The sequence below is a fragment of the Cottoperca gobio genome, chromosome 21 (genome assembly GCF_900634415.1).
Source record: "Cottoperca gobio chromosome 21, fCotGob3.1, whole genome shotgun sequence".
In the NCBI taxonomy this organism is placed as follows: domain Eukaryota; kingdom Metazoa; phylum Chordata; class Actinopteri; order Perciformes; family Bovichtidae; genus Cottoperca; species Cottoperca gobio.
In genome coordinates this window covers 16,503,052-16,512,973 of record NC_041375.1, presented here as the reverse complement: position 1 = coordinate 16,512,973, position 9,922 = coordinate 16,503,052, and positions in this window count along the sequence as shown.

The following is a 9,922-nucleotide window of genomic DNA, read 5'->3' as shown; positions in this document are numbered from 1 at the left end:
CGGTGAGGTTTGGAGTAAGACTCCTAGCAGATCCTCATCAGACTTCCCGTTATGTCATTTCTCAGTGGCAAAAGTGCAGCCTTGAGAGCTGACATCCACCCACCCTGTAAAGGATGTTAGAATCAACGTTTGACACACGGGTCATGTAGGTGAGCTTTTGGAATACCGCACAAAATAGTGTTTTGATTTGGGTTTTAGATACTTGCACACTGCTAATGGAAAGTTAATATATTGAGTTTTGGTTCATTCATATGAGCTGTAAATGATGATTGCTCTCTTGATCAGCTGAACTGCTTTCCAGGAGCCACAATACTGTGCAGTGCAATGTGCAGTTTTATAGAAGAAATATAATGAGCAGTACAATGTGCAGCCTGCAGCAGGGATGCTTGTAAGATTGCTGTCTCGCTGGAACCATATGGGTTTCTGGGGATATATGTGGGAGGTCATTTTTGCAAGTGATTTATTAGGTCAATACACTAGTTCTATGAGCTTTAGAGGGGGATATTAGATGGGGGAAAAACAGCATCTGTTCGGTCATTTAGATTCTCTTGTAGATTTCTCTAAGACCTGTGATGAGAATATAGTGAACGTGATGTTTGTGCATCATTTCTGTATGTTTAACACACTGAGGACTGGCCACATCAGGATGAGAGGTTGCTCTTTAGAACCTATTGGTTTTATCTGAAGGACATTAAATGGGAGGCACTGACTCTGATTTTGTGTGTAGTTGTATGAGTCAGCGTGGCATAAGCTGAGAGAAAGTATCCTCCTTATGTGAAAAACCGAACTGTAGACAAGAGGCCACTAGATGGCGGTAAACCCGCATTGCTTGAGTCAGATGTGTCCTACTTATGACTGATTTGGAGAATTTACCTGTGTTGGCATAATTAAGCAGCTTTGGGGCCCTGGAGCAAACATTAGTTGTTATTAACTCCCCTTTCAGCCCCTTCCCTGTGCATTGAATACAGTATGTCTCTGCAACAATATTACAGCCCTGGGTTCGCTGTGTGGTAATTTGATTAAATTAGTGATAAGTACATCTATCATAAAATCTAAGTTTTTGACAAGGCCTCAAAATCAGGTAATATAGCAGGACCCACCTTAAGGCCCTTCTCGTGCACGTGAATAAGAGCCCTATATTTGAAAACCAAAATTACAATTAATCACATTGACACAAACCAATTGCCACACATTGAACCTGGGGCTTTTTTGGTCGCCTTGGGATTTGGGGGCCTGATGCAGGATTTAGACACAATGAAAGCCATACTGTACAACACAATGTAATGCAATACAATAGCAGCACATTCTACCTTTTCTGTTTCCTTAAGGTCCTGCTTTGTGATGTTATTATGATTTCATTTTGTGCACCACTATATAAAGTCATCTAATAAATAAATCAATGATGTAAATGTAGAGTTAAATCAACACATGATTTACTGCAGGTAACCCTGTACAAATGAAATGTAATATGATGTAATTGAAATCTGCTGAAATGCCATGAAAACAAAGATCTTTCTTTGTTTCGAGTCAGTCGGCAACCATTTTAAAATCAACTACACTAGAGACTCATGAGGTCGTCTAACTCACGTGTAGCTCTTACAACATGCCATGGGCAAGTTCTGCTGAAAACTGCTTGTATGATGAGCTCTCTACATAATGTCCTGAAACTATGGTAAAGAAATGTAAATTGCATTAGCCTAACTTAATTTATGCCTAATCAAATGCAGTGCCTCGTTTCTATCACTTGTCTGCGCTGGTGCACCGTCACACACACACGGCTTTATTGCAAGCAGCTCATGGCATCATAGTGTTATGAACCTTTAATGAAACACATTAAAGAGCAAATCTGTTCTAGTGGGCCACCAAAAGAGAGCAAAATGGCGCCTTTGGAAATGTTGCGTTTGCTATTCTGCTTATGACAACTATTTCTCTCCCATTAGTATGCACAGGTTGAGAAACAACCATAACAAGCTAAAAACAATAAACGTCTGAGTTCTGACTCAAAGTAAAGCTTTGATGATGATTTTTTAATTCTTTTTTTATGGCCATTATCTAGGCGGGATAGACACCACTGCTGTTCTTTTCTTTATTTAACGTCTCAACTGAGTAAAAATGTTTTAGCAGAGATGCAAACATGTTGACTCAGTGAGTCATCACAGACATCCCATCATTTTCAGGAAAGTGTGCAGTCCAAGAATCAAACATGTATATGAGTCCCTGGTGTAGAAGCGTTCTGTGCAGAAGTGAAAAACATTGCATTTGTCTTTTGAAATCTGAGATGTTAAGACGAAACAACAATTTCCAATCCCTTTGGTAGAGTGCAGCTATATCAGATTAGTGACCGCTATTATTACTCCGATTACATCTTATATTTGATAGCACATCTTCTCTACACTGGAGGGGAGAAATGAGTGTCCTGGTGAGAGGAAAACGCTATCTAGAAGTCAGACAAGCACTTGATTAACCACTCTCAGAAACGGCCTCTGCGTCAGAGTAAGGCCTCTCCATCTCACATTTCCACTCAGCCTGAACCTTCAAACATTACTGGCCACAAGGTATTGATTTTTCATTCTTCTCAATATCCCGATGCCATTAATAGAATTTACACCAGACTATCAAGGAGGCCTCCCCTCCCCTTACAGTACTGCCAGGATCTTCTCACCCACAAAGTGGAGACACTCAACGCTTGTCCTCCATTAGCTCCAGTTGTGAGTGTCTACCTGAGAGAAAAGACATGGAAAATGACATTTGCGTTAGCAGCAATTTGGACAGAAAACAAGAGCAGCAGAGGTGAGTCTGAGGCTGTTTCATTTCTTTATTTCCCCACAAATTTTAAAATGTTTGACAACAGAGACGTTTAATGATGAGTAGTTTGAAACATGTCGGTCCCCCGCCCGTCTGTATTGTATCTAACAGGAATTTGCATAACAAATCTTATCTCTAACTGCACTATTGTGGATTTTGACATCTTTTGAAGTTGAAAAAGATTTAGTGACATTTGAAAAAAAACGTCAAAAGGACTGAGGTATAAAAACTAAACTATAACTATTTAAAAATAAATAAATATTACAGTTAAAAATAAATAGTGTGTGTTTCTTTAAGACTGGGTAATAAAACAAATCCATTTTTTTTGGGAAATGATGCCTATGATAGTTTTCATCTGTAATAATGGATGACTGGAATCTGCAATAATCTTCCATTCTACCATGATCACATGCAAAAAACAATTATCTCCCATATCGTTAGGCTAATAATTATCGTAATGCTTGGCATTACAAATGATGCTTGTTCTCACAGATGCTGGCTGATAGGCTTGGAGCCCAGCCTGCAGCAACGCAGTGCTTCTGATTCAAGTGACAACGTCTGTTTAGTGACCTTAGCAGCTTTCCATGGGCACATTGATTTTTCTCCCACATTACAGATAATTGCTGGATGCTGTGAAATCTATCCTCCCAGGCCAGCAGGGAGGAGCTTTCGCGTGTGTTGACACGAGAGTAGCTATCTGATTTGAAGAATGGGATATACTGCAAACTCATTGATTGCGATTGACTTCTGTGTACTTCCTGTCTACAGTATGAGTATATTTAACAGCTTATCAGGAGAGTTGTGTCATGCCTGTTGCGGTTATTAGTGTTCTATTTAGCTGACAGTTAATTGTGATCAAGAGAATATAATGATGAATGATATTCAAAAGAAGTTTCATTAAATAGTACACTTTTATTTTAATGTTTGATTTAAACCGCACGAACACCTTTCAGACTTTAATGAGAGAAATGGCTTTGTCCAGCTCTTTAAATTGCTTTCCAACTTGCTTAATTAATTAGGATTAATGACGTATTGGCTCTCTTCTGTGATGGCAAAAAAGGTTAATTACCCCAATTGTCTCCAAATAGTGTAAATCACATTATTGGAATGAATTCAGTCAATGAATGCAGTTTACACATAAATCTGTAACATTAAGTGAGGGCCAAGCAGCAGCTCTTATTATATTAATATGACTTTTTCTGTTCTGCATGGAGCAACACTCATCATTTTATGCAAATTACTGCATTTACAGTTTGTTCTGCTCCATAAAGTAATGAAAAAGTCTCTTCCTTCCTGTTATTATGTGTGGCCCATATTTGCTTTGATGGGTTGAAAATGAACTTGTATCTTTTGCATTCGGAAGTAACTGCCTCTTTTCCTTTTGCTTGTTTGCTTCAGCTATTATTTATACTTTTTTATTCATTATTTATTTTAGTGCATTGGGCTGTTTTTCTTAAATTTGCCCTCGAGTATGTTTTACTAATTGATCACAAAATTCAGAACTTGACATGAAGCAGTGTAACATTGTACAAAGACACAAATGAGCCATCCGCCAGCACATTAAATACGACGAGTCTTGAAACACACACTGCCTATCATCACCATCTAAAATCATCACTGTTTTGACAACATGCTTAATGTGATTCTTAGTCGTGCACACTGTGTAGTGGTATTGCACTGTGAACATCCCCTGTGCCCACTATAAGTGGTGCGACCTGTGTGTCACGGAAAAACAGGCCACTGATGCAGCACGATGTGGCCCAGGGGTGAGTGTTAGGTCACATGATTGGATGGATTCATGTGCAGCATTTATCTCGCAGAAAGGTCTGCTTTTGTATGCTTTAACCTCACACAGCGCTCCATTGTGGTCATATGGTAATGCACAGCTCCTGTATTAGCATAAAGTGGAACTCTCTAAAACAGTAGCATGTTACTGTTACTATAGCAAGAAATAAACACTGTCTTTGTTGTTGTTGTTGTTGTTGTATAGGAAGCGGAACTTTCAGTTGTCGTAGGCTGCTGTGTGTACATGCCATGGGATGTGTTATGCAAGCAGTTCTATTGCTTGCAGAAGCAAAGACACGTGCCTCTGTTCATAACTAATGGAAGACTGTGTATGTCATTCACGCATCACAGAGTCTGCATGGTATAATCCAGCGTGAACATCATTGCCATTAAAATGCCATGGTTTTATGGGAATGCCTTTAAAAAAAAAAACTAAACAAATGACTTGTTAGAAATATTAAATATACCGTTTACATTAGTTTAACAACACAGTATGACACGCTGCATTATACGACAATAGATGTGTGCAAAATACATTTAAGATATGTATAGTAACAATACACCTGATGCTACTGTAAAATATTTAGGTTAAAGTCTAATTCTGTGGTTTATATAGGATTATGGTTTGGCTCTGTTAAGGGTGACAGTTGGCAGATAGCGATAGAGTTTGGATTATGGTTGAAGCTTAATTTTTTAAGCCCTCATGGATGATAAAAACACATGGCATTTCCAAATGCATGTTGCAGGGATCCGATTAATATTTCAGATACTGCAATTTGGTTGTTTGGAAATGTTGTAAATAATACCATCACAATAAGACTCTGATGTTTGTTTCAGCTGTTGGAAACACTTTAATACGTTTCGACTCTCCTGCCGTGACCATGAAATATAAAAACACCACAGGTGAATTTCACCTACACTGAACATGTTTTCCAGCCTTGCTTATTGAGGCAGCTTTAACCAGCACAGCAAACCATTGGAGTCCAGCTGTTCAGCATTGATCCTTCTGTGTTTTCTGATGCACTGGCCTGGAATGTGATGTTATTTCATTACTGAGGCAGAGGCGACAAGCTCGGTCTCCTCCCCCAGGGCACCGGCCACTCACTTGGACAGGGGCACTGTATGTAATCATAACTGAACGGCTTAGTCAGACGGGCTCGGTTGCCTATGGGAAGTCCAAATAAAGCAGGGAGAAACTTTTTGAGTCAGGACGAAAGACGGGAACACACATCAGTGAAAGAGGCTTGAAAGGCCTGGACAGGGAAAACAGAACCAAGTACTGCATTACAGACCTGTCATCAGCAATGGACCCAGACGACAATGAACTCGGCATCTTCACTGTCATTCAGTGAGTAGTGTGCTATGGATTGGTGTTCTGTACTTACTTTATAATTCAGTCAGAGCTGTATACTCACAACATGTCATATCTCTGAGGATGAGTGCACTGATGGTAGTTATTGCACAAAAAGTTGTGATTGTTAGGAGAATATGAGAGGTAAAAGAGACAGTCTAGCTTTTCACTCCAGTCTAACGTCGGTCATTTTGATGAGAATTAATGATTGACTCAATCAAATAATGCTTTTGAAAAACAAATAATTGATTTTGTGTTTGTTGTTGTGATGCGGGTCGCTGGCTGACTGGCTGTGCTTTACCCAACTTATTCTTTACCACTGTTGCAGTGATGATGTATTGTATGCTCCTGTGGGGACGGCAAGGGCTTTTCTTTGTGATTCACAGCCGTCTTCAAAATAATTGGTTTACAACTTTCACAAGAGTGACAGTAGCATGCTGAAACCAATGTAAGGTTAAGAGTTTTTCAAAGCCACATTTTGACATGTCATAGTACACTTAATACACACACACTTAATAACTGTTGATGGCCGCATTCCATTTAGTTGTGTCAGTTAAGGGATCCTGTTACTGCGCATGCTCACGCACGGGTTCTGCACAGGATCAATCAAACACAGTAGCACCTGTGCTTATTCTGCTATTGCAAGTCAAAATGTATGTGTATTCTGATACAGAATACTGAAACGTATCCCACATTTGCATTTTGTTAGATACAGATTCGTTAGATATATAGCAAGTTAGTAGTTGGGAACCATATTACAGAATCCTATCTTAAGAAAATCTGACTGACTATCCTATTTAATTTGACTTTTATGTTAGCTAGCAACCAACGCTACTTTACTCATCTCCCAGAGCTAAACAACTTTAACTGTTGTTTTTCTCATTGAAACTTACTGAAGCATACGTTGACAACGACTTCAAGACAGATGCGTTAGAGTTGTTGGTAACATCAGTAGAGAAATCCAAAGATGTTCTTTCTGGGAAGATGTAGCCTGTTTCTACTAATGATGTTGTCTACACATCGTTAGGATCGACCATAAGCCTCTCGCTGAATAAGTTCCACCTGTTGACATTTGTCTGTTGTGTAAAAAGCAATAAAAGAGCAGCCATGCGGATTGGAAGATGGTGGAAATGTGAACTTTAGGAGAGTTTATTTAGGATTTTGGGAAGTTAGGATGCTTTTCCTATCTTAAGTTAGGATGGGAACATTGACCTAGGAACTGTTCATCTGTTATGGCTATTTTCTTAAATCAGTTCCTAACCCTATTACCATGGTTACCAAACAGTGAAAATAGGATTTGCAAGTTAAGAGGTTGCTGTAATACGGGCACTGGAATAATGTTCACAAGAATTTTAATTAGCAAAACGAGAACACTTTACAGCTTTAATAGACTGGCTAATGTCCATTGTGTACCCGGCCTCCTGCCCAGTGCATGCTGGGAAAGGCTTCACCCTGCAGTAACCCTGAATAAGAAAAAATGGATGTAGAAGTTGAATGGATGGATGAATGTACCAAACGTGACTTGCCAATGACGCACATGAACATGTTTGATAACCTGCACATTAACCAGACGCACAGCACATGTAGGTGTCGGGCATCTCCACTCCACACAGAGTCGACTACAGACTCCCGCTATAACTTTGAACTTTATCTGCAGGTGTAGTGAAACTGGAAAACCAAATCCTTAATCTTTTCAAAGCATAGCATAACTCTTCAGGCAACACTTCACTTCTTATCCCAATTTGTCACACCACTGAATATTCATGGCAAATCAGATCTTTAAATTCCCTACTAAAGGCTATTAAATTCACTGAATAAATCAGCCGTGGCACAGACATAATTAGTGTCGCACTAATGGATCGAGAAAGTTGAGGTACTGAGGTGGCTCGTATATGAGGCAGATGCATGTTGACAAAACAAACAAAATGCTGTGGATCACACAATTAAGTGCGGTTTCTGAGGGCAGTTTGTTGCTGTGGCTGCTGACACACATCTGGTTGAGGTCCAATGCCCACTAATGCTAAGTTGGGATCAGAGGGCAGTAAACGCTACAAAGTCACGTCACTGTACTGCACACTGAAGTCTATAATGCTGCTCAATCTGCCGTATAACATGAAACATGAAACATGCAAACCTGATCTCACTGTGGCATTCTGTGAACTTCCCCTGAACCATCCAGTGATTTCATGTTTTAGGGCATTGCGTGTACATTTATTCCCTTACTATCCAGCATGGTTAGCAGTTTATGCAAAGCAGTTATGCTCTGCTTATTTGAGTTTTCAAAGGCAACAGGCAACGTGATCCAAAAGCAGGATTGCAAAATGTGAGCACTGCTAGGTTTTAAGTGGCCAAGTGTGCCAGAATGACTGAAATCAGCTGTTTTAAAAAGGGACTCAGAGAGAGGAGAGTTAGGGATCAGCAGGGCAGATGGATTTTATCGGTCAAAGCTTCAGCCATAGTCTCCTCAGATCACGCTTCTGTCTGACCCTAATATCCTCTGCCACCCATGTTGGCCTCTGTGCCGCAAGCCCCAACGGACAAACATAACTGTCCAAAATACGCTGAGTTTCTCAATCTTCTCCGCCACAGGACACCGTGGTTGCGTTTTAAGCAAATTGTCAGACATGTGCTCCTTGCTCATCAAGTGTACTCAACAACAACAACAACAAAAAAACGCCTGTCCTCTTCTAGAGATGTATCATCAGCTACTGTTGTGTTTCAGAATGGGACAACATAATGATTCACTCCAATTTCTTTTTTTAATTAATTGGATCAACGCTCTCTTTGCAGGTTCAGAGATTTTAAACAAATAATTCAAATCTGTCAGAGACAATCGTACGCTTTACCTTTTCCCATCTAGTAGTATCTTTTCTTTGGCAGCAAACAAATCTGAGCCTGAGTGGAAATGACAACATTCTTTATTGCATGTATCACTCTCAGCAAAGGCACATTGACTCACCCTGGAGAGCCTTACAAGTTGTGGCATTTTAATATAGGAGGTTTGCTACTCGGCTGTGTAGGCAGTAACAAATCGTAGCATTCCTCAACTAGTATTTGTATTCTATGTATTGTATTGTATTTATTTATCCATTACTGCCTGACATTTTTATTGATTAGAGCGTTTATTCATTATCCTGTCAAGGCCCCAGCAGAGATTCATACTGAATATAAATAGGTAAAGGAATATCTCCTTTTAACCCTTTTTGAAATTGTATTATTTTGACTATACTGTTTTATAAATGTGCTACTTTTGTTTCCACAGTTTATCAACATTTTGTGCTATATTTATTGATGGCAGTAAATAGTTGTATTCAAACCAGCTTTTGTTTAGCCGTGTGTTTCCTGTTAGCACATCACAGATCCGGATGAAAGAGTAAACTGTCTGTTATACTGTGAGAAGTTTCTTTTTTATCAAAACTGTCTGAGCAACATGAAGAAGTATGAAGCCTCCTTGGATCAGAGACGAGGCTAATTGGCTCTTAGTAGATTTCCACAGAGGTGCCTCATCTCTGCTGTTTGATTTATGAAGGGAGATTCTTCCTCTTTTTGGATAATAGAGACGCGGGGATTCTTCATCTGGAGATGGGGCTGAAATCGGGAGTTACCCATGTCGAATTATGTCTGGTTTAAGATTTTCAGGACTCTCCGGCTCATTTATCAGTTTACCAGCAATTTGGAAGCTGACACGGTAATAGAAAGTCTCAAACACATTGAAATTGCCCTACATCTTGAGCTAGATGGAGGAAGATATGAAAATTTATGGAAATGTATTTCGATCTAAAAAAATATCACAGAGGAAATTAGATGCTAGAAGCATCTATTAACATGCAGCTGACTAGAGGCCGTATGAATCACAACAGCCCTTGCCTTCTCCCCTCTGGACAATGATTAATCACACACATCTTATTATATACTATGGTATTACATTCTGCATATGGCCATCTAACAATCCTGATCTTCTTTTGACACCATCGCATCAGC